We start from the raw sequence: 26,640 nt of genomic DNA on the forward strand, positions 1-26,640 counted from the left end.
AATGTCAACATCAGCCAGGGCTTGGCCAGGTCGAATCCAGGAGGCAGGTGATTTTTCCAGGTCTCCCAGATGATTGCAGGGGGAACAGTCCCTTTGGCCTGCTTCTGATGCTTTCCCAAACACATAAACAGGGAACTGGATTGGAAGTGGAAAAGTTGGGTCTTGAACCACGTCTATATAGGACTCCAACATCTCAGGCAGAGGCTTAACCAGCTGCACAAAAATACCAGCCTCACACTTTTATTTAAAAAAAAAAGAAATAATGGAAGGAGATTATTAAAACCATAAAGTATATTATCTAAATTTTCTGACACCTTTAAAGCCTATACATAATATATAATTTTCTATAAAATGTTTATGAAAATTGATATTAATAAAGATTGAATGTTTAAAGATAAATTTCCAGGGAAGTAGAGAAATACATCAAAAGACGACTACCACAGTAATTTTACATGTACATTCTTAAAAACTCCAAAGATAAAAATATTTCCAATGGCCACCAACCAGTATTTTTTTAAACATTGCAAAATTTGATCATGATATGAAGAATTCTAAGATGGTCACCAAGATTCATATTTTGGGGTAAAAAATCCTGTAAGATGAATTCCCCTTGTGTGTGAGAGGACCTATGAATATGAGGGAATGGTTGTTGTTCCATAGCAAAAGACAGATCTGACAGGTCTGATTTAATCAAGTGAGATCTTTAAAAGTGGAGAGTTTTTTCTGACTTATTGTAAAGGAAGAAGAAAAAAAGCATGATTCTGTTCCCCTGGAGAAGAAGCAGCCACTACCATCTTCCGAGTTACCCGTGGAAGCCAAGTGGCAAGGAACTGTGGGCACTGTCAAGGAGCTCGGAATGATCGCTGGCCAATAGTTTATCATAGAGTTTCAAGAGTTATTCTGCCAACAAGTTGTGAAATCTTGGAATCAAATCTTCTCTCAGTCAAGTCTTCAGAGACAGCTGACTGACACCTTGGATTTAGCAATGTGAGCTCCTCAGTAGAGAATTCTGCTGATCTGTGTCAGACTTCAGACCTTCAGAAACTCTGAGATTATAAATATACATTTTTAGCTGCCAAATTCTTGCTTATTTGTTGATCAGCAGTGGAAAATTAATATACTGATTCAATATGTTACCAAAATGGGACAGACATTCCATGTGTTCAAGTCTGAATTCCTGACTGAAATGATTTGAGTAAGATTTATCTCCCTAAAACTCATGCAGCTCTTTAAACTTTGATGTCATAATATTACTGATTGATGGATTAAGGGACTTGATCTACATTTCATCTGAGAAGTGGGTCTGGTGGGAGGACTTGAGCTCCCTGAAGATGTCCCTCAGGGTGTAGTAGTTCTCATGGGAGGGTTGATTACTTGAGTTCAGGTTGTTCTCTCTCTTCCTGCTTGGCTGTGATTGTGACTGTGCGTTCACACTGCCATCAGCAGTATTCAGCAGACACTGGATTGTGGAGCTGCCTGATCCTGTAACTGCTGTCAACTGAAATAAGCCTTCTCTTTCTCAAAGAAACACCTCACAGGTATTTTATTTAAACTAATCAAAAGCAGATAAATATATTGGGAAAAACAATTTAACAGACAGTTTGTCCTAAGTAGTAGCCTTCCAAAAAATAAACATCATTCTATATGGGGAAAAATAATAACAAGACAAATCAAAATGGGAAGACATGCCCAAGAACAACTCATCTCATTTGTTTAAAAATATGAATATCATAAACCATAATAGCAACAAAAATTAAAATGGAGAAAGTCTAATTTGGTAGATTTTTTACAAGAAATGATGCTGAATTTGCTAATACTTGGTATCCTCATCATAATAATTCAAGTGATTTTTAAACAGTTAATGCAATCAAATCCACGAATAACTTTTCTAATTGTAAAACATTATTGAATTATTGAAATAAATTAATCTTGTCCCTGGGAGACTAATCTGTTGGATTGATTTGCTATTGCATTTTTCTGCTGGCTCTTATTTGCATATAACTTTACTTTTTCTCCCTATATCTTATCATTGTTTAAAATCAGAGTATGATTAGTTAATAGAGTTTAGCAATATACTTTCTATAATCTCTTTTCTATTTTTCTGCTGTGTCTATCAATTGATCATAGCACACTAATAACAATGGCTATTCTCCATTCTTTTTTGTAACATTAATAATAAATTTATTTTTAAAATAAATTTATGTTTAAAATGTATAAGAACAGGTATAAATCATGGAGGAGTGTTTTTCTAAATATATATCTGTATATTTGGAAGGCAGAGTTGCAGGGGGAGAGAGAGAGAGAGAGAGAGAGAGAGAGAGAGAAAATCTTCCTTTTGCTGTTTAACTCCCTTAAATGGCCTCAACAGTAAATGTGGGCCAGGCTAAAGCCAGGAGCCAGGAACCGCATCCTGGTCTCCACATGGGTGACAAAGGTGCAAGTACCTGAACTCTCTTATGCTGCCATCCCAGGCTCATTAGCAGGAAACTAGAACAGAGATTGAGTAGTTGGGTCTTGAAGTAGCACTTGGATGTGACCTGACATCATTACAATTGGCGTAGCTTAATCCACTGCACTATAGCACTGGATCCAGGATGGATACTGAAAGACTTGTTAACAAATTAGGAATAATGCAACTGGATATCTATACTGACAAAGACAATAGAATAAATGGGCCATACTCAGGTCCCTGTGTTGGCTGGATCAATACTATGGGAAGAAATTCTTAAAAATCATACCAGGGTCGGCACTGCGGCTCAATAGTCTAATCCTCCGCCTGCGGCACCAGCACACCGGGTTCTAGTCCCAGTTGGGGCACAGGCTTCTGTCCCGGTTGCTCCTCTTCCAGGCCAGCCCTCTGCTATGGCCCGGGAGTGCAGTGGAGGATGGCCCAAGTCCTTGGGCCCTGCACCCACATGGGAGACCAGGAAAAGCATCTGGCTCCTGGCTTTGGGTCAGCATGGTGCGCCGGCCGCAGTGCACCAGCCGCGGCGGCCATTGGAGGGTGAACCACCTCAAAGGAAGACCTTTCTCTCTGTCTCTCTCTCTCACTGTCCACTCTGCCTGTCAAAAAATAAATAAATAAATAAAATTTTAAAAATCATACCAGAGTTATTTTCCAGATACTATTTTCAGATATAAAAATGAATGCTATTCTTTCAACATTTATATTTCTACATAGATTATTTAGCACAAAATTTATTTTAAAGGATTAGTTCATATTTTACTTAATAACAAATTAAAAAAGTCACATCTTTTGAATCTCACAAAATACCTATCAATTGTTAGCTTCACTTTGAAGATTATACAACTAAAACCAAGAAATTAAGGGATTTTTCTAAAGACAATGAATACACTGATTAATCAAATCTTAAAACAAATAAAGAAATTTTTGTCAGTTTCTTTCTGCCATGTTACTACAGGTTGAATGTATACCACTACCTCCCTCCCATTAATATGCTAAAGTCTTACCCCCAAATTCTCAAAATTTTACTTTCTTTGGCAACAGGGCAATTACAAATGTAATTATCTAAATTTAGGTCATACTTGGTGTATGACATGCAGCAGCGATGTCTTTCCAAAAACAACATATTCCAGTATGATTTTAACAGACCATGACCCTCTATCCTTTTATCATGTAGATTTCTGAGATTAAAATGTATAAATAATTTTATTTCTGTTGGTATGTGGTAAAAGACCAAAATAACATTCTATAATTATTTAACGTGACTGTGTCAAATGCAGTGCTTGAGACACAACTTTATTAATCTATTATTCTTTGTTTATCTAAAACTAAAATTCACTCTAAAGTTTTTCTGGCACCTCAGTACAATTTCAACTTCTGGCTATAAGAGTTCACATGCACAGAACCAGAAAAAGTCAGCAAAAGCATAATGAACCCGTCAGAGGTACTAGTATCTTGGTGCCACAAGGTAGAGGGAATTTGATAGTAGTGAATGCATTTAGCCAAAACAATACAGTTCATTGTCTGAAAAGTTTCAGTGATGTCAAGATCACCTGTTATTATCAATCAACCAATTTAAATGAGGTGATTTATATCTATCCAGGAATTACTGATTAACTGCATCCATTATAACTTGCACCGAGAGAGACAAATTAAGAATATTTAAATCAGAAGATGGAATACTTCAATACCTCCATGTAACCATGAATAACCATCAAAATTATTCATTACTTTATAATAATAGGACCTATTTGTTTTTCATGGGTTCAATCACTAGTTTCCACTTTGAGGGCACATTTTAAGGATAATTAGCTTACTTCTCAGGCCACATAGAGCCATGCTTGTTGATCCCTTGCTTTTTTCTTGGTTCACAATTCTTTCCCCAGATTTTCAAATGATTAATTCTTTAATATTACTCCATCAATTCAAATAGTACCTTCTCAAAAACAATTTCTCTGGCCAGTCTCTGTAAAGTAGACATGGGCCTACTCAACACCATATGTCATACTCTTATTGTATTTCCTTCTTAATGCTTAAAGCTATTCAATTGTGTATTTTCAATCTACTTTTTAGTATATTTATGATCTGTTTTTAAAAACTGTATCTCCTTAATAAAATTTATATTCCATGTTACCCACCATCTTTTCTGTTCAACTCACTATAGTATTCTCTCAACTAGGCATGGGCTTGAAACAGTCTGTATTTATTAAAAAATGAGAAGATTTTTGCCATATGTTTGGGGTTATCCCAGGAGTGACAAACTTAAGGGTTTCAGGGAAGACAATTCTGGCTGGCCACAAGGCTTAGGTGTCAATCTCTTGACACTTTTCAAATTCATTCGGAGATATAATTCAGCCAAAGAATGGGATTGGTGAGAAACTAACATAGGCTCTCAAATCAATTGGACCTGGACTGAAGTTCCTATTTTGCAGTATACAAAATGACAGCTCATGGGTGCATGGTCTTGATCAGTAAGAGAGTAATAAAAGTATCCAAAACACATAACATATTTAAAACACCTAAAAGAAAACCTGTTGAAGTGAAATGGACACCATGAGAAACAATGGTTTGATCAGCCCTTGTCCTGACTGTCAAGGAGCAACTTACTATTTTACTCCTTTTAGTATTTTTTGTTCTACTTAATACCTTTGGTTGAACTCTTTAATTAACACACAATTATCCTTAGTCATTTAAATTTAACTGAAAAGTGATCCCTGTTAAATATAAGAGTGGGGCCGGCGCCGCGGCTCACTAGGCTAATCCTCCGCCTAGCGGCGCCGGCACACCGGGTTCTAGTCCCGGTCGGGGCGCCGGATTCTGTCCCGGTTGCCCCTCTTCCAAGCCAGCCCTCTGCTGTGGCCAGGGAGTGCAGTGGAGGATGGCCCAAGTGCTTGGGCCCTGCACCCCATGGGAGACCAGGAGAAGCACCTGGCTCCTGGCTCCTGCCATGGGATCAGCGCGGTGCGCCGGCCGCAGCGCGCCGGCCGCGGCGGCCATTGGAGGGTGAACCAACGGCAAAAGGAAGACCTTTCTCTCTGTCTCTCTCTCTCTCTGTCCACTCTGCCTGTCAAAAAAAAAAAATAAAATAAATAAATATAAGAGTGGGAATACGAGAGGGAGGATATGTACAGTTCGGCACGTGCTCACTCACACTTACCCCTAATGATAGAGCTAGAAATGTGCCAGGGGATTCCAATTCAATCCCATCAAAGTGGCATGTACCAATGTCATCTCACTAGTCAAAGTGATCAGTTTCAGTTCATAATTGATCAAAAAGTTAGTATTAAGTTTCAAAGGGAATACATAAATAAGACCAGTGTCTGCAAATAATAATTGATATAATTAAAAAGGAGAGAATGATCCTACATGGGAAGCAGGATACACAGCAGGCTCATAGAATGGCAAATGCCCTAAACAGTACTCTGGCCTCAGAATCAGCCCTTAAGGCATTTGGATCTGGATCTGGTTAAAAAGCCCATGAGAGTATTTCAGGCATGGAAAGCCAAGACACTCTGCCAAAAAAAAAAAAAATGACCTAAATGAAAGATCTCTGTGAATGAAATTCCAGTGGAAAGAATGACTGGGCCATCAAAGAAGGCAGTACCTTTCTCTGAAGGGAGGAGAGAACTTCCACTTTAAATATGGCCTTATCTAAACTAGATCGGAGTTGGCGAACTCAAAAAGCTTCCATAGCCTTGGCAGCTCATGACAAGAGCCTCAGGTGATTACTGACATTATAAATAAGAATGTCATTTGTTAAATTAGCAACAGGTGTCACTGTGCACCTGCTCCCCATGTAGGATCTCTGTCCTTAATGTGTTGTACTATGCAAATTAATGGTAAAACTACTACCCAAACAGTACTCTATGCTTTATGTGTCTGTGTGGGTGCAGTCTGCTGAAATCTTTACTTTTGTATACTAAGTTGATCTTCTGTATATAAAGATAATTGAAAATGAATCATGTTGAAGGCTGGATGGGAGGAGGGGGTGGGAATTGGGATGGTTGAGGATGGGAGGGAGGTTATGGGGGGAAAAGCCACTATAAATCAAAATTTATATTTATGGAAATTTATATTTATTAAATAAAAGTTAAAAAAACACATAAGGGCTGTGAGGATTAGATGAAGTAAAGTAAGTGCTTTATATCACAAGAGGTTGGGAGAATCTTTGGAAGAAGATTTTAAAAATGTTGCTTCTTATATCCAACACCAAATAATTTTTATTTAATGAAAGGAGAATAAACAATGTTTTCTTTCTCTTTTCACAAAGTAGGGTGAAGAACTTGACAGAACTTGAATGTAGTGATTAATGTTCAAGCTAGTAGTCCCTAAAAAAGCCACCAATTTGTATGATTGATTTAGGTAAATATATTCTCAACGAAGAATATTAAGAATTACAACAGTGTCCAGGGATTCATATACAGAAAATACAGATTCTACATTCTCTTATTTTTAAATTATTCAGGGAAACTTTTTCAAAATAAACCCCTTGCAGGCTGGCTTTGTGGAATACAAGGTTAAGCCACCTCTTGCAACACTGGTATCCCATATGGGTACCGGTTTGAGACCCTGCTGCTCCATGTCTGATCCAGCTCCCTTCTAATGTTCTTGGAAAAGCAGCAGAAAATGCTTCAAGTGCTTGGGCCTCTGCACTCTTGTAAAAGACCCAGAAGAAGCTCTGAACTTGGCCTGGTGCAACCCTGGATGTCAAGGCCATTTGGGAGCGAATCAGATAGAAGATTCTCTCTCTCTCTGTCTCTGTGTGTGTGTGTGTGTGTGTGTGTGTCCTTGTCTCCCTGTAACTCTTTCAAATAAATAAAATTAATAATAAATAAAAAATAAAATAAAATAACTAAACCTTGGTATAAGATTAGTAATTCTGTAATATAATTAAGAAAAATTTCTAGACACTAGAAGTTCAAGTTTTATTTTGTATATACATAATGAAATAGTGGAACATCATCTGGCTGTAGTGAGACATTTCAGTAATTCACTTTTACCTTTACTCCCATTTCCACTTAGTATATGCTAGATTTACATATCAAGTTTTGGCCATTGCCCAAGTGGTATTTCCTAATAAAATTCCTTCAGATTCTGATTACCTGAAGATTTTTCTCTTAATCACTTTATTAACACATTGATGAAAAACACTTGTTGGAAAAATGTAGTTCTTCCTAATTAACTTCATTTTGAATTATTTACATCCATTTTGTCGAACACTCCCCTTTGATCTACATTGCATTGCACTAATGATTTTGCTGCAAACAACATTGCACATTCCCTCAGCAAATGTAAATGCTAATAGTGCATCTATATGAAAAATGTCAATATAATAAGCTTAGATTAAGTACTGTGCTAAGCATGGTATGGGATATCCATATTTAATTAATGAGTGGTATTATTTATTTTTAATGATTTGAGTATTCCAAAGAAAAAGAACATTTATGATATGTATATATCTTGCAGTTACAAAAACATCCAAATGGCCAGTCTTCATGTTGCATGGGAGTAGAGTAATATGACAAAATCTAGCTTCTTAATTCAAATGCCAGTAAGTACTTTAGGCTATATTCTATCCCTAAATATCATGATAACTTAATATCAGCCCCTTCCTTTGTGTATCAAAGGAAGGAACCTTTCCAGCTGTGTATGTTTTGTATTTGTCTCTCTATCGAGTATTCATCCTTCAAATAGCTTTTATTCTCAAACCTACAGCAACCTTGTTAAATATCTACCAATGTTCTGTGGTAGGCAGGATTTTAAGATGAACCCAAATGAACCATATCCTTATATAATTTGCTTCCCTTGGTTATGAGCAGAGCCTATCACTTGCTTTTAGGCAGCAACCTGTGATCAAGGTGATGGGATGCCATTCTCTTAATGAAGTTATATTTTATTGCAAAGATGATGGGATAGCTATTCTTGTGGATATCAGTCTGGAGCAAGTCATCTCCCTTAGGCTCTGAAGAAAAAAGCAGCCATGAAGACAGACAGCAGCTGTGTGAGGGTCACATTTTAAGGAATGGGAAGCACCAGAAAGTCAAGAGCTCCAGCTCTCAGTTAAAAGCAGCTACTCCACTCCTGTAACTACAAGGAAATTCTTTCCACAATCATGTCAGCTTGAAAGAGAACTCCAGAAAAGAATGTAGCACAGTCAATGCTTACCCTGAAGTCTTGTGACCTCCTGAGCGGAGGTCCCAGTTAAACTCTGCCTGGACTCCTGGGGCACAGAAACTCTGAGATAGTAAATGGGTGCTGCTTTGTGTCACTTATTTGTAGGAAATTGTTATGAGAAATACAAAACTACTGATGCCACCTCTTTTACAAAATGTCTCTGTACCTTTTCCTGAATTGCTGCTTCTATTCGCAATGACTCTCCATCCTGTCTGCGTTTGTCTCACTGAATCTCTCTCATCATCTGGACTCACATCATGTGTCACTCTCAGAAGCCTTCTGTCACCTCCATCATAAATGAGAATAAATGAAAGTCCGGCACTTCCTTTTCCATGGTAATTGGATAAACAATTTTCTATTTTATTTTGATTGTTTTCCATATAAAACTCATGTGCAAAGTCTATGCTTTTTCTGTTAACCCATGCCTCTCTTTAAATTGATGTAATCTATTAGGCTCCCATAATCTATCAGAGTGATCCTTAAGTTCTGAGTTTGAAGTGATCTTTACACTCCAAACTACATCAGAATCATGTAAACCCTGAACCCAATCCAGATTTACTATATTCTAATGTGGGAGGCTAGATATGCTCTGGAGCAACCTAAATTTGTTAGCCTTATATTCTTTTTTGTAAAGATGTAGTTATTTATTTCAAAGGCAGAGATATAGAGACAGAAAGAAAGAGATCTTCCGTCTGCTGGTTCACACCCCAAATGGCCACAACAGCTGGAGCTGGGCTGATCCAAAGCCAGGAGCTTCTTCTAGGTCTCCCACATGGATGCAGGGGCAAAAGGAGTTTGGCCATCTTCTACTGCTATCCCAGGCCATATCAGAGAGCTGGATAAGAAATGGAACAGCCGGGTCTCAAACTAGTGCCCATATGGGATGCTGGAATGACAAGGGGTGGCTTTACCTGCTATGTCACAGTGCCGACCCCTAAACTTACATTCTAATACTCATATCTGCTGGAACTTTAGTTGCACAGAATTATCTACAGTTGTCACTCTGCCTCCTTGTTTTTGTGGTTTGTCCTTTTTTTCTCCCCATCTCTTTGGAATTCTATCACCCAATTTTTGCCTGGTTATGATATTCATCATTCCAATGTCAGCTTAAAGTTACATTTCTTTGAAAGAATTCCTCAACTACTAGGCATTTTGACTGCTACTCCACAAAATATTATGTAGGAGACCAGGATATACCACCCCAGATGTGCAGATGTGTCATTGTAACACGAGGGTTATTTTGAGGTAAATGCCAATGAGAAGAAGCAGATATAAGAGAGTCTCTCTGCCCCCCATCCCCACTATTTGCCAAAAAAAAGCAAGACATAAATTTTTGGAGACAAAAGGTCCCATCTTCCCTTTGTACCAGGAACGACAAAGGTTGGTCACTGAAGACATTTGTGGACCTTGTCATCCTGGATACAACGCCAGAAGAATCTGCAAAACAAACACCGCTATATTTGCTTTCCCACAATTTGATGTCCATGGTGACTCAAAAACTTTTTTTCCTTTTTCATGATGCCTCTCTATGTGATTTGCTTTGCTGAAGGTGCTGGGTAGGTTGGGTTGTAACGACCTCATTGAGAATTCCTCATGCCTTGTATATTTCCCAGGTGTATTTAAAATATGTGCCTTAAAAAACATGCTTTTCTCTAGTTAATCCTTATGTTATAGAAGTTATCCCACCTAAAATCCCAGAAGGGTGGAGGAAAAGGAATTACTTTCCTTTTCAAGACAAGTTTTTATTCACAGGTATCTTTTTTCTACAGATACAAAAGTACATCTTGCCTTTAATTGGTATTTGTGTCCGAAACTATTTTGCGTGAAACATAGGGGACTACATATTGAAAAAATAATGAATAAATTGGAGGTCCATATTAAGCAGAAATCTCACAGAGCTATGGACTTACAGCTTCAAGAATCCTCTAATTAAGATAATCAGACACAATTTAAATACAAGTGAGGCAACCCCTCTTCCCCTCTAAGAGCTTTCAAAATGTGCTACATTCTGCTCCCCCACCCCCATCTGAAAACTCCTACCTAGTGAAAAACTTTTGCCGATGGGAGGTTTAAAATTCCATAGGTATTTAGGTATTTTGGAGTGTAAATCAAACCTGAAAACAGTCCTGATGAAGTAATAAGGCTAAAATCCATAGCATTACTTTGATTATGATCCTAGATCACAGCCACTGGCAAATTTCTTCATCCGAAGAGAATGACTAGGAAATTAATGACTTACAGACCAATTATTGTTCTTAATGCCTAGAAGTACATCTAAAAGTCTTATATTGCAGTATATTTTATAATTCAACATATGTCAGCATAAATAAACTACTCACATAAATTATAAGACTGGATGGGTGGAAACAAACTTAAAAATCTGTAATGAAATTAAAATAATAATTTTCTAATCATACTTTATGTCCTACTAGGCCAAACGTCTAAATTGTGGCTGTAAGTTTCTACATACATTTACAATTTTTACTTCACCTAAATTACTTGCCTCGTGTCATAGGCCTAGCCTCAGATCTAATGACCATTATTTTGTCACTCTTTATATTTAAGGCCATAAAATGTGTTACAGAGACATGTAATTCGATACATAACTTCACTGCTCTCTTTAGTGTCTTTTTATTTCCTACAGCTAGAGCTTTAACTCTTTGTATCATTTTATAGCTAGAATACACAAAAATGTGTATCTCTGAAAATATCCTTATGAACCAGGTTATTTGAATGTCTAATTCCATTTACTCTGATATTTACATCACACAAAACTCTCCCACATAGATACTAATTAAGGACCTTTATTGATATTTCAGAGAGCAATTATGGATATCCAGGAGTGGTTTAAGTGAACTACCTTTAATCTTATGGTGATTGCACCGGTCAGTATAAGGAACTCGGTAGCTCTCTATTCAATAGAACTGGGTCTCATAACATAGTCATTTCATTTGGCAGATTATAATATGGTACCCTATTAATGCTGGCTAGATTTCAACCAAATGACTATGTAGATGTAAAAGACTTAATACCCTATTAGCAACCCCATGATTCATCTGGTCCCCCAGGCTTGTTTCTAATCATAGCTTCTAATATTAAATGTAATATTGGAATGTGCATATGAAAAATTTAACAAATTGAAACTTGAATGGTTGAAATATATATTAGGTAAAAGCTCTTTTGCAGATCACAATTTATTTTATTGGATTTTCATATCCCTATTAAATCCATTTACTACATTTAGCTTACAAATGTACACACATTTCATATCTAGTAAACTACCTATGAATGAATATGTTTTAAAGCACATATGTTATCTTAGAATACAAAAAAAAATAATGTGTAAAAAATACAGTCTGTTAGCAAAGTGTGCTTGATATTAAGTTTAAGTGCTGATACTTCTAAGGAGATTATCCACATGCTATAACCAAGAAAAAAGGGAAGTAAAAATAAGTTGTGAAGGTTTTCAATCCCTCAGAGGCAGTTCTTTTTGAATAGCCCATAAGAAGACTAGAATATTTCTGTGAACGTTTCACTAATATCCGCTAATACTTTGAAGAATCACTAAGAAAAATCTGAAAATGGAAAGTGTTGAATATTGTCCACAGCTTTAAAAATAAAATCTATTTAATAAACTGACATCAAAATAAACTCTGAGAATCCCAATAAATTTTGTTTTCTATTCACTTTGATCCACACACAGTCAAGCTTGTGAAAAATGAAATATCATGACAAATATACAAAGAGTAGTTCATACACGCTTTCTTCTTGTACTGATAGGATAGCCGACTCTGCTTGGATAGACACAGTGGTAGTACAAGAATACGTAGCTCAGCAGCAGATGCTGAAATTGCATCATCCTCTTTACATCTAGAGAGTGAAAGGATTTATCATAGATATGCCCGATCAATTTAGAACATTCTATGGTTTTGTAATTGAGATACAAAATACCTGCTTTTATGGGAAATATTCAATTTAATTCATAAAAATGGATCCTAAATCATCAAGCTTGTATTTCAAAGAACCAATTTATCTTAAGTATTACAGATTACATGTTATATTTTCAAGTTCAAATTTTACTGAAATACTTATGTGATTATAGTAGCATGTAGGAGATTTTTGTGTTTGAAATTAGAACAATTCTGACAGAAAAGTTTAGAAAAGTTTTTAAAATCAGAATATAAGCGATATTATTGAATCCATTTGAGAAAAATAATAAACAAGTCATCACTTTGTACAGCTGGGTACACAGCATACAGAAGAAGCTAGAATTAAAAGTGAATGTGAGGGACTTGCATTATGGCATAGGGGTAAAGCCACCACCTGCAGTGCCCACATCCCATATGGACCACAGTTTGAGTACCAGATGCTCCACTTCTGATCCAGCTCTCTGCTATGACCTGGGAAAGCAGTAGAAGATGGCCCAAGTCCTTGGGCACCTGCATCCATGTGGGAGAACCAGAAGAAGCTCCTGACTCTTGGTTTCGGTTCATCGCAGCTTCAGCTATTGAGGCCAATTGGGCAGTGAACCAGAGGATCGAAGACCTCTCTCTCTCTCTCTCTCTCTCTCTCTCTCTCTCTGCCTTACCTTCTCTCTGTGTGTAACTCTTTCAAGTAAATAAATAAATCTTTTTTTAAAAAGTGAAAGTGATTCCTTATTAAAATATTGTGGTTGGAGGCAGGTGATTGACACAGAAGTTGAGACACTGTTTGGGACACAATTCCTGGATTGCAATCTCAGCTCCCCATCCAATTCCAAATTCCTGCTGACACATATCCTGCAAAGCAGCAGGTGATGATCCAACAAGTGAGTTTTTATCACCCATGGTGGAGACAGGGATTGAGTTCCAGCCCCTTATCCTCATCCTGACTCAGCCTCACTGTTGCAGGATTTTGGGAAATGAGCCATGATGGACATCCCCCACTTTTTTAATATTTACTTTTCTAAATTTTTTGACAGGCAGAGTTAGACAGGGAGAGAGAGAGAGAGACAGAGAGAAAGGTCTTCCTTCTGTTGGTTCACCCCACAAATGGCTGCTACAGACGGTGCATTGCGCCGATCTGAAGCCAGGAGCCAGGTGCTTCCTCCTGGTCTCCCATGCGGGTGCAGGGCCAAGTACTTGGGCCATCCTCCACTGACCTCTCGGGCCACAGCAGAGAGCTGGCCTGGAAGAGGAGCAACCAGGACAGAATCTGGCACCCCAACCGGGACTAGAACCTGGAGTGCCAGCACCGCAGGTGGACGATTAGCCAAGTGAGCCACGGCACCTCTCTGTCCACTTTTCAAAGTATTAAAAAACAAAACAAATAAAAATATATATTGTGCGTGAATTTTGATTTATGTGGATTGTCATTAGTAGAAAATAATCCATGTTCATATTTCTTAGAAAGTTGAGAAGTTATCAAGATAATATTTAATATTTTATGCCTATTAATGCCTTCATGAATACCCTTTCCATTAATTCTAAATAATGCAAAGGTAAAGACTATATGAGGGGTCAGTGCTGTGGAGTAGCGGGTAATGATGCCACCTGCAGTGCCCGCATCCCAAATGGGCACTGGTTCGAGTCCTGGCTGTTCCACTTCTGATCCAGCTCTCTGCTATGGCCTGGGAAAGCAGTAGAAGATGCCTCAAATCCTTGGGCACCTGCACCCGTGTGAGATATATGGAAGAAGCAAGCTCCTGGCTCCTGGCTTCAGATCAGTGCAGATCTTTTGGTTGCAGCAATCTGGGGAGTGAATCAGCAGATGGAAGTCCTCTCTCTCTCTCTCTCTCTCTGCCTTTCAAATAAATACATTAATTTTTAAAAAGACTATAGTGCTAGTTTTAGTGCCTGGCTACTTTGGTTCTGATCCAGATCCTTGCTAACTTGCCTGAGAAATCAGCAGATGATGGGCCAAGTACCTTTGCCACTGTCACCCACAAGGGAGACACAGATGGAGTTCCAGGTTCCTGGATTTGTCCTTGATCAGCCACAGCTATTGTGGTCATTTGGGGAATGAACAAGTGGATGAAGAAAGATCTCTCTCTCTCTCTCTCTTTGTCTCTCTAAATCTCTTTGTCCCTTTCTCTTTCAAATAAATAATGTCATATGCGTAAGAGAATGACATTAGTCCTGCAGCCTTCCAGAAATTACATGTCCAGAATTATTGAAATCTTGTTTTTAACTATTTAAAATGTGTTTCCGTGTTTTTTTTTTTTTATTTTTTTTATTAGATTTTTATTTATTTCATTTTGGTTGCTTTTATTTTTTTTTTATTTTTTTTTGAATTTTTTTTTTAACTTTTATTTAATGAATATACGTTTCCAAAGTACGAATAATGGATTACTATGGCTTCCCCCCCATACCGTCCCTCCCACCCACAACCCTCCCCTTTCCCACTCCCTCTCCCCTTCCATTCACATCAAGATTCATTTTCGATTATCTTAATATACAGAAGATCAGCTTAGTATACATTAAGTAAGGATTTCAACAGTTTGCTCCCACACAGAAACATAAAGTGAAAAATAATAGATGATTTTTTTTTTAATGATGATGAAATCAGATCAGACCTATTGTCATGTTTAATCCCAGTGAGAGTCAAGTTGGGAGTTGATAGTTTCTTTTCTTTTCTTTTCTTTTTTTTTTTTTTTTTTTTTTTTTACAGAGGATCAGTTTAGTATGCATTAAGTAAAGATTTCAACAGTTTGCACCCCCATAGAAACACAAAGTGAAATATATTATTTGAGTACTCGTTATAGCATTAAATCTCAATGTACAGCACATTAAGGACAGAGATCCTACATGAGGAGTAAGTGCACAGTGACTCCTGTTGTTGACTTTACCAATTGACACTCCTGTCTATGGCATCAGTAATCTCCCTATGCTCCAGTCATGAGTTTCCAAGGCTATGGAAGCCCTCTGAGTTCTCCGACTCTTATCTTGTTTAGACAAGGTCATAGTCAAAGTGGAGGTTCTCTCCTCCCTTCAGAGAAAGGTACCTCCTTCTTTGAAGACCTGTTCTTTCCACTGAGATCTCACTCACAGAGATCTTTTGCCAGAGTGTCTTGGCTTTCCATGCCTGAAATACTCTCATGGGCTTTTCAGCCAGATCTGAATGCCTTTAGGGCTGATTCTGAGGCCAGAGTGCTATTTAGGACATCTGCCATTCTATGAGTCTGCTGAGTATCTCACTTCCCATGTTGGATCACTCTCCCCTTTATTTATTCTATCGGTTAGTGTTAGCAGGTACTAGACTTGTTTATGTGCTCCCTTTGACTCTTAGTCCTTTCATTATGATCAATTGCGAACTGAAATTGATCACTTGGACTAGTGAGATGGCATTGGTACATGCCACCTTGATGGGATTAAATTGGAGTCCCCTGGTATGTTTCTAACTCTACCATTTGGGGCAAGTCAGCTTGAGCATGTCCCAAATTATATATCTCTTCCCTCTCTTATTCCTACTCTTATGTTTAAGAGGGATCACATTTCAGTTAAATTTCAACACTTAAGAATAACTGTGTATTAATTACAGAATTAAACCAGTCATATTAAGTAGAACAGACAAAAAAACTACTAAGAGGGATAATGTATTAAGTTGTTCATTAACAGTTTGCCTACTGAGTATGTCTTACAAATAAAACCAGGCCTCGATAAAAGAAAATCCACTTACTTTGCTAAATATTTTTATCAAAGCACATGCTTATAATATTCCAATTCTAGACACCAAGAATATGTCATGTGATATTTTCAAACAAACCATGAAAAATTTACAGCAAGACTAATGTGTTTATAAAAATCACTAGTGAAGCCTTTAAAAACTCTGGTGCTCACCAGGTCTACTGAATTAGAATTTCTGTGTGAAGAGTTGGGATGCTTTTATTAAAAAAAAAAAAAGGAAAATGGAAAGAGAGAGAGATGGGGGGAGAGAGAGAGAGAGATGGGAGGAGGAAGAAAAGGTAGGAAAGATAGGGGAAAAAGGAAGGAGGGAGGGAGGAAGGAAGGAAAGAAGGAAAATAAGAAGCATGCTGTCTAGATAAGGTACCTACATACAAGCAGTATTGAGAATTCCACCATAACAATGCCATGTTGCAATCTTTGTTAATTTATAACAAATGAAACTATAGGGGAATTATTAGGACATTTATACCAGTGTTGCAAAAGTATACAAATCTTACAAACTGCACTCTCATCTGTAGTCACATCTTGTTGAGTCTACCACTAAATTTTCTGCAAATCTGTCACTTATTATAATAGTAATTTATGACTTGTAGAATAAATGCATTCCTTTTGGTAAAGTTAAATACAGATACGCTCAGATTATTTCTTTATTCTAAAGATCAGCTTCTTTATTTTTGACCAAATGAAAAAAGGTTGATAACCATAGAAATATTTCTAATGAAAAATAATGATGACAACTCTTTCTTTCATTGTAAAACCCTTGATTTCCAATCCATGTATCCATGTGGGTGTTCTACGGCGACTCCAAGTTGCTTTCTTTCAAAGATCTGACATGTGATGAGACTAAACCACTGTAAAGAAGTCAAAATTTTTCCTTCTCATAATTTAAGGCAATAGAATGCACACACTCAGTAATTTGGTCACTGCTGTGAGAACACATGAGAAGAATATTCACTTAATTTTTTCTCTAATTCTCATGATAGCATTACCTATAGGATTAGAGAAACATCAAAAAATGGCAAAAGCCTGGATTTAAATTCTTATAAAAGCATGAGAGAATTTTCATAATATACTTTAAGTCTTTAACCTAAAAGTAATACTTCTTGATCTTGAGTAATCACAAAGTATTGAGCATTTCATTTTAGTAGTAATAATTTTGATATCAACCAGTGTAGGATAAGTTGTGGTATGGTAAAAACAATCAAATCTCAGGACCTTAATAAAATGAAACTTATTCCTTAATGAAAGCTCACTCTGGGTTTAGAACCTTCATAGGACAGCTGTCCCCATAGTATCAGAAACTCAGTGACAAGGTTGCCTTATCAAAATAACAGTACCTCTTGGGCCAACGCCGTAGTTCACTTGATAATCCACTGCCTGCGGCACCTGCATCCCATATAGGTTCGGGATTCTAGTCCCTGTTGCTCCTCTTCCAGTCCAGCTCTCTGCTGTGGCCCAGGAGGGCAGTGGAGGATGGACAAGTGCTTGGGCCCCTGCACCTGCGTGGGAGACCAGGAAGAAGCACCGGCTCCTGGCTTTGGATCGGCGCAGCGCCGGCCATAGTGGCCAATTGGGGAGTGAACCAATGGAAGGAAGACCTTTCTCTCTGTCTCTCTCTCTCACTGTCTATAACTCTACCTGTCAAAAAAAATGATAGTACTTCTTTATTTGGTGGGAAATTTAGTGATCTGTCTTCACAAGGACATAGATCTTAAAGAAATTAGTTTTTACATAGTCATCAAGTCTAAAAATTAATAATGTTAAAATGTTTATTTGCCAGTTTAGCAAATAATATAGTAACTGCATGGGACATTAATATATGAATTTTAAATCTTTCTTAAATTCAAATTAGATGACATTTTGGATTTAATCTAAAAGCCTTACAAAAGAACTCAATAATGTGAATCGTGATGCAATTTTTCATGCTTTCTTATTGCAATAATATAGGAGGAAAAAGAAAAATATATCACATTCCAGTGTAATCTTTTCTAATATTTTTTAATTAAGCCTTGCTTTGAGTTTCTTAAGCTATAAGCAATAAATCATATTGCTCTAATAAATTATCTTCCAATTTGCAAATTGAGAAGACAAGAGTGAATATTGCTTGTGATTTAAATGTTAGTTTTTTATAATAATGTGACTTAAGAAGAAACTCTCAAATTCTAATTGAAGAACTACCTATTTTAACAAGTGAAATTTCCATCTTTTATGAGATATAACAGTTTAATGTGTAAGAGCAATCATATCATAGCAATATAATACTTTTCAAGTGGTTTTGGTTCTATTTCACAAAAACCACAGTAGCCAAAGAGAAAATTGGTATTGTTTTCTTTAAGTACTTACCAGGCAATGACTGAAGCTCTGTAGAAAACTTGACTCATTAATCAATGGGATGGAGTCAAGGCCCATAGATGAATCTATCTGCCAGATCACCTTGAAGTGGTTCAGTTACTTTCCTTCAGAATTGATTACTCTGTTACTATGGCATCTGGATTAAGAACATATTTCCAGGACTAGCACTGGGGCACAGTGGATTAAAGCCCTGGCCTGAAGCGCCAGCAACCCATATGGGCGCCAGTTCTAGTCCCAGCTGCTCATTTTCCAATACAGCTCTCTGCTGTGGCCTGGGAAAATGGTAGAAGATGGACCAAGTCCTTAGTCCCTGCACCCACGTGGGAGACCTGGAAGAGGCTCATGGCTCCTGGCTTCAGATCGGCACAGTTCCAGCTGTTGCAGCCATCTGGGGAGTTAACCAGCATAGGGAAGACCTCTCTCTCTCTCCCTACCTTTTTCTGTTTATCTGTCTTTCAAATAAATAAAATAAATCTTTTTTTTTTTAAAAAAAGAACATACTTCCTCACACAAAATAATCTCCCTCCTCTCACTACCATTGTGGACTTAAAGGATTTGTAGGACATGAGCAGAGGACCTGAGTCAGTCTAGGACATTTCATGCGAAGTGTATGGAAGTTAAGAATGCATCTTTTGGAAGCTGACTTAAAATATTCTATAATCAATTAAGCCAATAGTATCTATTTGAGAGACAGGAAGCAGGAGAGTGAGAGAGTGAGCGAGCAAGAGAGAGAGAGAGAACACCTGATAGTTACTCCTGAAATGCTCACAACAGCAAGGGCTATCGTAGACCAGAGTCAGAAGCCAGGAATTCACCCAGGTCTCCCAGTTGCATGGTAGGGACCCTGTTCCTTGAGCCTTCATTGCTACAACCCAAGCACTGCATTAACAAGGAGCTAGAATCAGGACCCAGGGTGGGAATCAAACCAGGTACTTCAGAGACAAGCATCTTAATGGGACCTTAAGCATGTTTAGTGCAAATACCTGCCTCAACCAACAGTCAGTATCTTTTAAAATGAATTTTTTTATATTGCACTTAATGTTTTTAAGATTTTATTTTCTGATCATCTACATAATTTTGTGTAATAATGAATTGGACATGACAACAAATAATTCAATTTTTAAAAGAGTCCATCCCCACAGTTTCTGAATCACTAATCTATGGTATGTTCTTTGGTAGACAATGACATCCAAATTGTTTGTTGAATGTGTGAAAGAAAAGCTGTTCTCTAAAATAAAATATTTAATATGAAATAATATGTCAATAGTAATTAAAAATGTGCTCATTCTAGTGAAAAGATAGAGGCACTTATGCTAAGGAAAGGAATTGAGATATTAAAAATGCCTCAATAAAATTCCTAGAATTGAAAATATGAATATATTAAATAAAAATAAGTTGAATGTGATTAACTGTAAATTACATCCTACAATAGAAAAGATTAGTACTTGAGCACATAGAAATAAACTGTCCAGAATAAAAAAAGATATAAAAGAAACTCTAAAAGAAACTAAAAAGCCCTCACTGATATGTGAAACAGTACATAGGAGCCCTAGACATGTATACTTTGATTAACAAGGATAGAAGAGGAGGAGAAAAAATTTTTGAAGAAATTATGATAATATATTTTTCAATGTGTTGAATTCTGTGAACCTTCAAGTTTAAGATTACAGAAAATTCAAAGTGAATTATAATATAATTACTGAGAAAAAATTGAAAACTCACAGCACAAGTATAGGTTGTGTTGTGACAAAAAAGACAAGACATATCCTATAGTCATAAAAAAGAAAAAAAAAAAACAGAAAGAGTGATAGAATTCTTCTCTGAACTTTGTATCCATCAGAAAATAGAGCAGTATTTTATACTATTTGATGAAGAAAACAAAACACACACAAAAAAAAAACCTTTCATATTACAAAAATATACCCAAATGAACAATATATTTAAAATCAGGGCAATTTTTCCAGTAAAACTACAAAATATATTACTTATTAAAAGCATACTTGCCTTGGAAAAACATTTATACAAGCCCTTCAGGCAAAAGAAAATGGTACCAGATGGAATTTTTGATCCAAACAAAGAAATAAAGGATGTTATAATTCTAACTGTCTTGATGTATATAAAAGATTTCTTGAGCCTTTTTTTTTTTTTGTAAATTTTATTTTCCTTTTTTTTTTTTTTTTCAGGCAGAGTGGACAGTGAGGGAGACAGACAGAGAGAAAAGTCTTCCTTTGCCGTTGGTTCACCCTCCAATGGCCGCCGCGGAAGGCGCACTACGCTGATCCGAAGCCAAGAGCCAGGTGCTTCTCCTGGTCTCCCATGCGGGTGCAGGGCCCAAGCACTTGGGCCATCCTCCACTGCACTCCGGGCCACAGCAGAGAGCTGGCCTGGAAGAGGGGCAACCGGGACAGAATCCGGCGCCCCAACCGGGACTAGAACCCGGTGTGTCAGCACCGCAGGCGGAGGATTAGCCTAGTGAGCCGTGGCACCGGCCTTCTTTAGCCTTTTTATTCTCAAAATAAAACTGTGTTCAATGCAAAATTGAAGTTCAAACATATATGGAATTTAACATATGTAAATAAAAAAACTAATGATGAGAAGAAAAAACAGACAATACTTACAATATTTCTTATATGATGTGAAGATGTATATTTAGAGATACAGTGTGATAAATTAAAAATTTATATATAAACCCAGAACAACCATTAAACATATGTAGACATATTAATGATGTAACACAAAATATAAATTCTAATTTTAAGATTCAGTAAATGCAAAAGCAGATAGAAAAAAGAAATTTGGATCAAATAATATAATGAGCAAATAGAACACAAACCAAAAGATATTAAATTTAATGCCAAAAATATAATATTAACATATTAAATATAAATGATCTAAATACTCCAAATGATAGAGCATAATTTGTGATCTTTTCTCCAAATATTTAAATCATCAAGCCTTTTTTTAAACAGATCACATGTAATAAATGGTTTCTCTTACAAATATTTAAAAATCTTTCTTTAAAATCAAGGAATACAGCTGAATTTTCAGGCCTCATAGTATGCTGCTGGGTGGGACAACAGCATCCTTCCTATATTGAGACACCTGGGTTCAAGTGCTTGGTTCTACCTCCAGCTTCCTGTCAGGGAGTACCCTGGAATGCAACAGAGATGGCTCAGGTAATTGGGTTCATGTCCTTCGTCTCTGTCTGAGGCCATTGAGGGCATTTGGGAGTGAACCAGTGGGTGGGAGCTCTGTTCACTCTCTCTGTCTCTCTTACTCTCTTTCTCTCTCAAATAAAACTTAAAAAAATTAAATAAGCAAGTTGATCAATATGGGAGAAAAGCAAATATAATAAGAATTTAAAGAGAAGTACTGCACATGTGTTAGATTTTAAGTAATTATTCCATGTTACATTTAATAGAAAGAAGGTTCTGAGTTCAGAACAGGATAAAATTTGAATGTTATTCATTCATGAATATTTCACCATTTTGTCTATAGTCAAATTTAGGAATGAATAACGTGTGCCCAGAAAGGATCCAATGTGATCCTCTCACTATGCAAAAACTTTGAACTATTAGCTAACAGTGTCCTTCTCTGTCAGAGATATATAAATCACAGGTAAATATCCAGAAAACAGTGAGACTGACAAAGCCTAGATTACAGGATTTATTTATTTATTTGAAAGGTAGAGTTACAATGATGCAGAAGTAGAAAGAGAAAAAAAGAAGAGAGAGAGAGAGAGAGAGAGAGAAAGAGAAAGAGAAAGAGAAAGAGAAAGAGAAAGAGAAAGAGAAAGAGAAAGAGAAAGAGAAAGAGAAAGAGAAAGAGAAAGAGAGGTCTTCCATCCAGTGGTTCATTCTCCAATTGACTGTGAAGCTGGAGCTGCGCTGATCTGAAGCTAGGAGCCAGAAACTTTCTCCAGGTCTCCCACGTGGGAACGGGGGCCCAAGAACTTGGGCCTTCTTCTACTGCTTTCCCAGACCATAGAAGAGCACTGGATCAGAAGTGGAGCAGCCAGGTCTCAAACTGGCGCCCATATGGGATGCCTACACTGCAGGCAGCAGCTTTATCTGCAGGCCACAGCACTGGCCCCTCAATGAAAAAAAAAAAAAAAAAAAAAAAAAAAAAAAAAAAAAGGGCATTTTGATCAATAGAACAGACAGTGCTGTAAACTAATCATTAAAGCTCAAAATGTACATTTCACCCCAATACATTACATTTTAAGTAAACTGTTAGTTGCTTCAGGTCAGAGAAAATATATGATATCTGTCTTTTGTAGATTGTTTTATTTCACTAAGTATAATGATTTCCAGTTGCATCCATCTTGTTGCTGAATTGTGCTACAATGAGCATAGTGATACAGATCACTCTTTCAAATGCTGATTTCTTTTGGTTTGGGTAAATTCCCAGGCGTAGGATGGCTGGATCACATAGTAGATCTATATTCAGATTGCTACATACTGTCTTCCACAGTGGCTGTAGCAGTTTACATTTCAACCAACACTAGATGAGGGTACCTTTTTATCCACATCTTCACCAACATTTGTTTGTTTATTTCTGTGTGAGAGCCATTCTTATAGGGTGAGGTAAAACTTCATTGTGGTTTTGATTTGCATTTCCCTGATGGTCTATGAGCCTGAGCATTTTTTCAAGTGTTTCTTGGTCATTTGAAGTTCCTCTCTTGAAAAATGCTTGTTCGGGTCCTTTGCCCATTGCTTAACTGGATTGTTTGTTTTGTTGATGTTGACTTTCTTAAAGTCTTTATAGATTCTGGATTTAATCCTTAATCACTTGTGGAGTTTGCAAATATTGTCTCCCATTCTGTTGGTTGCTTCTTCACTTTGCTGAGCATTTCTTTTGTAGTGCAGAAGCTTCTCAGCTTAATGCAATCCCATTTGTCAATTTTGGCTTTCATTGCCTGTGCTTCTGACGTCTTTTCAAAGAAGTCTTTGCCTATGCCAAAGTCTTACAGCGTTTCCCCAATGTTCTTTAGTAATTTGATGGTATCGGGTCATAGATTTAGGGCTTTGATCCATTTTGAGTGGATTTTTGTATAAGGTGTAAGTCTGTGGTCCAGTTTCATACTTCTGCATGTAGAGATCCAGTTTCCCCAGAACAATTTGTTGAAGAGGTTGTGCTTGCTCCAGGGATTTATTTTGGCCCCTTTGTCAAAGATACGTTGATTGTAAATGTGTGAGTTGATATTGGGTGTTTTTGTTCTGTTCCATTAGTCTACAAGTCTCTTTTTGCACCAATACCAGGCTGTTTTGATTATAGCTGCCATGCAATATATCATGAAATCAGGTATTGTGGTGCCTCCAGCTGTTTTTGTGGTATTAAATTGCTTTAGCTATTTGAGTTCTTAAGCAAATTGGATATAGAAGGAACATTCCTCAACAATCACGGAAATTTATGACAAACCCATGGCCAGCATCCTATTGAATGGGGAAAAGTTGGGAGCATTGTCCCTAAGACCCAGAATAAGACAAGGATGCACACTTTGATCATTGCTGTTTAATATATTCCTGGAAGTTTTAGTCAGGGCCATTAGGCAAGAAAAAGAAATCAAAGGATTACAAATTGGAAAAGAGAAAATCAAACTATCCCTATTTGCAGCTTACATGAGTCTATATATCAGGGATCCAATAGACCTCACTGAGAGACTATTGGAACTCATAAAGAGTTTCGTGAATAGGCAGGTTATAAAATCAACACAAAAAATCAATAACATTTGTATACACAGAAAACACCATGGCTGAGAAACAACTTTTAAGATCAATCCAATTCACAATAGCTCCATAAAGAATTAAATACCTTGGAATAAATTTAACCAAGGATGTCAAAGATCTCTATGATGGAAATTATAAAACAGTAAAGAAAGAAATAAAAGAAGACATTAACAAATGGAAAAATCGTCCATGCTCATGGATTGGAAGAATCAACATCATCAAAATGTCCATACTAAATGTCCATACCAAAAACAATTTACAGATTCAATGTGATCCCAATCAAAATACCAGTGACATTCTTTAGAGATCTAGAAAAAATGACATTAACATTCTTATGGAAGCACAAGGATATCAATTTTTCAAACCTGCTTTTAACATGTTATTTTCTTAAGGATCAAATAGAAAGAAAAATGTTATTCTTTATTTCTATTTTTTTAAAAATGATTTATATAGCCCAGGTACTAAGAGAGAAAAACTGCCAGCCCAGAATATTATATCCTGCAAAGCTATCATTTGTGAATGAAGGTGAAATAAAGACTTTTCATTGCAAACAGAAATTGAAAGAATTTGTTGCCACTCGTCCAGCCCTGCAAAAGATGCTTAAAGATGTGTTACACACAGAAACACAGAAACACGGTCATCAATATGAAAGAAGGTAAAGGAAGGAAACCAAGGAAGGAAACCTCACAGCAAAAGATCACAGGGAATTCAAAGCATATATTAGAACTTATCTTTGGCAAATGGCAGGGCAAAGTTACCACTTATCATTAGTCACTTTGAACGTGAATGGCCTGAACTGTCCAGTTAAAAGACACCGATTGGCTGATTGGGTTAAGGAACAAAACCCATCTATTTGCTGCTTACAAGAAACACATCTTTCCAACAAAGATCCATACAGACTGAAAGTGAAAGGCTGGAAAAAGATATACCATGCCAACAGAAATGAAAAAAGAGCGGGCGTAGCCATCTTAATATCGGACAACATAAACTTTACCAAAAAAACTGTTAAGAGAGACAAAGAGGGACACTATATCATGATTAAGGGATCAATTCAACAGGAAGATATAACAATTATCAATGTATATGCACCTAACTACAGGGCACCACTTTATCTAAAAGATTTATTAACAGACTTAAAGGGAGACTTAGACCCCAATACAATAGTACTGGGGGACTTCAATACTCCACTCTCAGAAATAGACAGATCATCCGGTCAGAAGATCAACAAGGATACAGTAGATTTAAATGACACTATAGCCCAAATGGATCTAACAGATATATACAGAACTTTCAATCCTACAGCTAAAGATTTTACATTCTTCTCAGCAGTACATGGAACCTTCTCTAGGATTGACCACATACTAGGCCATAAAGCAAGTCTCAGCAAATTCAAAAGAATTAGAATCATACCATGCAGCTTCTCAGACCATAAAGGAATGAAGTTGGAAATTAGCAACTCAGGAATCCCTAGAGCATACGCAAACACATGGAGATTGAACAACATGCTCCTGAATGAACAATGGGTCATAGAAGAAATCAAAAGAGAAATCAAAAACTTTCTGGAAGTAAATGAGGATAACAGCACAACATACCAAAACTTATGGGACGCAGCAAAAGCAGTGTTAAGAGGAAAGTTTATATCAATAGGTGCCTACATCAAGAAATTGGAAAGACACCAAATAGAAGAGCTTTCAATTCACCTCAAGGATCTAGAAAACCTACAGCAAATCAGACCCAAATCTAGTAGGAGAAGAGAAATAATTAAAATCAGAGAAGAAATCAACAGGATTGAATCAAGAAAAACATTACAAAAAATCAGCCAAACGAAGAGCTGGTTTTTTGAAAAAAATAAACAAAATTGACACCCCATTGGCCCAACTAACTAAAAAAAGAAGAGAAAAGACCCAAATCAATAAAATCATAGATGAAAAAGGAAATGTAACAACAGACACCACAGAAATAAAAAGAATCATCAGAAATTACTACAAGGACTTGTATGCCAGCAAACAGGGAAACCTATCAGAAATGGATAGATTCCTGGACACATGTAACTTGCCTAAATTGAACCAGGAAGACATCGAAAACCTAAACAGACCCATAACTGAGACAGAAATTGAAACAGTAATAAAGGCCCTCCCAACAAAGAAAAGCCCAGTACCAGATGGATTCACTGCTGAATTCTACCAGACATTTAAAGAAGAACTAACTCCAATTCTTCTCAAACTATTCAGAACAATCGAAGAAGAGGGAGTCCTCC

The 26,640-nt window shown here is 36.9% G+C and overlaps 1 long non-coding RNA gene across 1 annotated transcript in view; it reads left to right on the forward strand.

The window, feature by feature from the left end:
- Positions 1–1,429: 1,429 nt before the first annotated feature.
- The window catches only part of LOC127492951 (uncharacterized), a 70,494-nt gene continuing 45,283 nt past the window's right edge, over positions 1,430–26,640 (forward strand). The window contains exon 1 of the long non-coding RNA XR_011388950.1: positions 1,430–1,538. This is a non-coding gene — a long non-coding RNA (uncharacterized lncRNA). The remainder of the gene's footprint in view (positions 1,539–26,640) is intronic.

This window comes from Oryctolagus cuniculus, chromosome 5, assembly GCF_964237555.1.
Source record: "Oryctolagus cuniculus chromosome 5, mOryCun1.1, whole genome shotgun sequence".
Classification (NCBI taxonomy): domain Eukaryota; kingdom Metazoa; phylum Chordata; class Mammalia; order Lagomorpha; family Leporidae; genus Oryctolagus; species Oryctolagus cuniculus.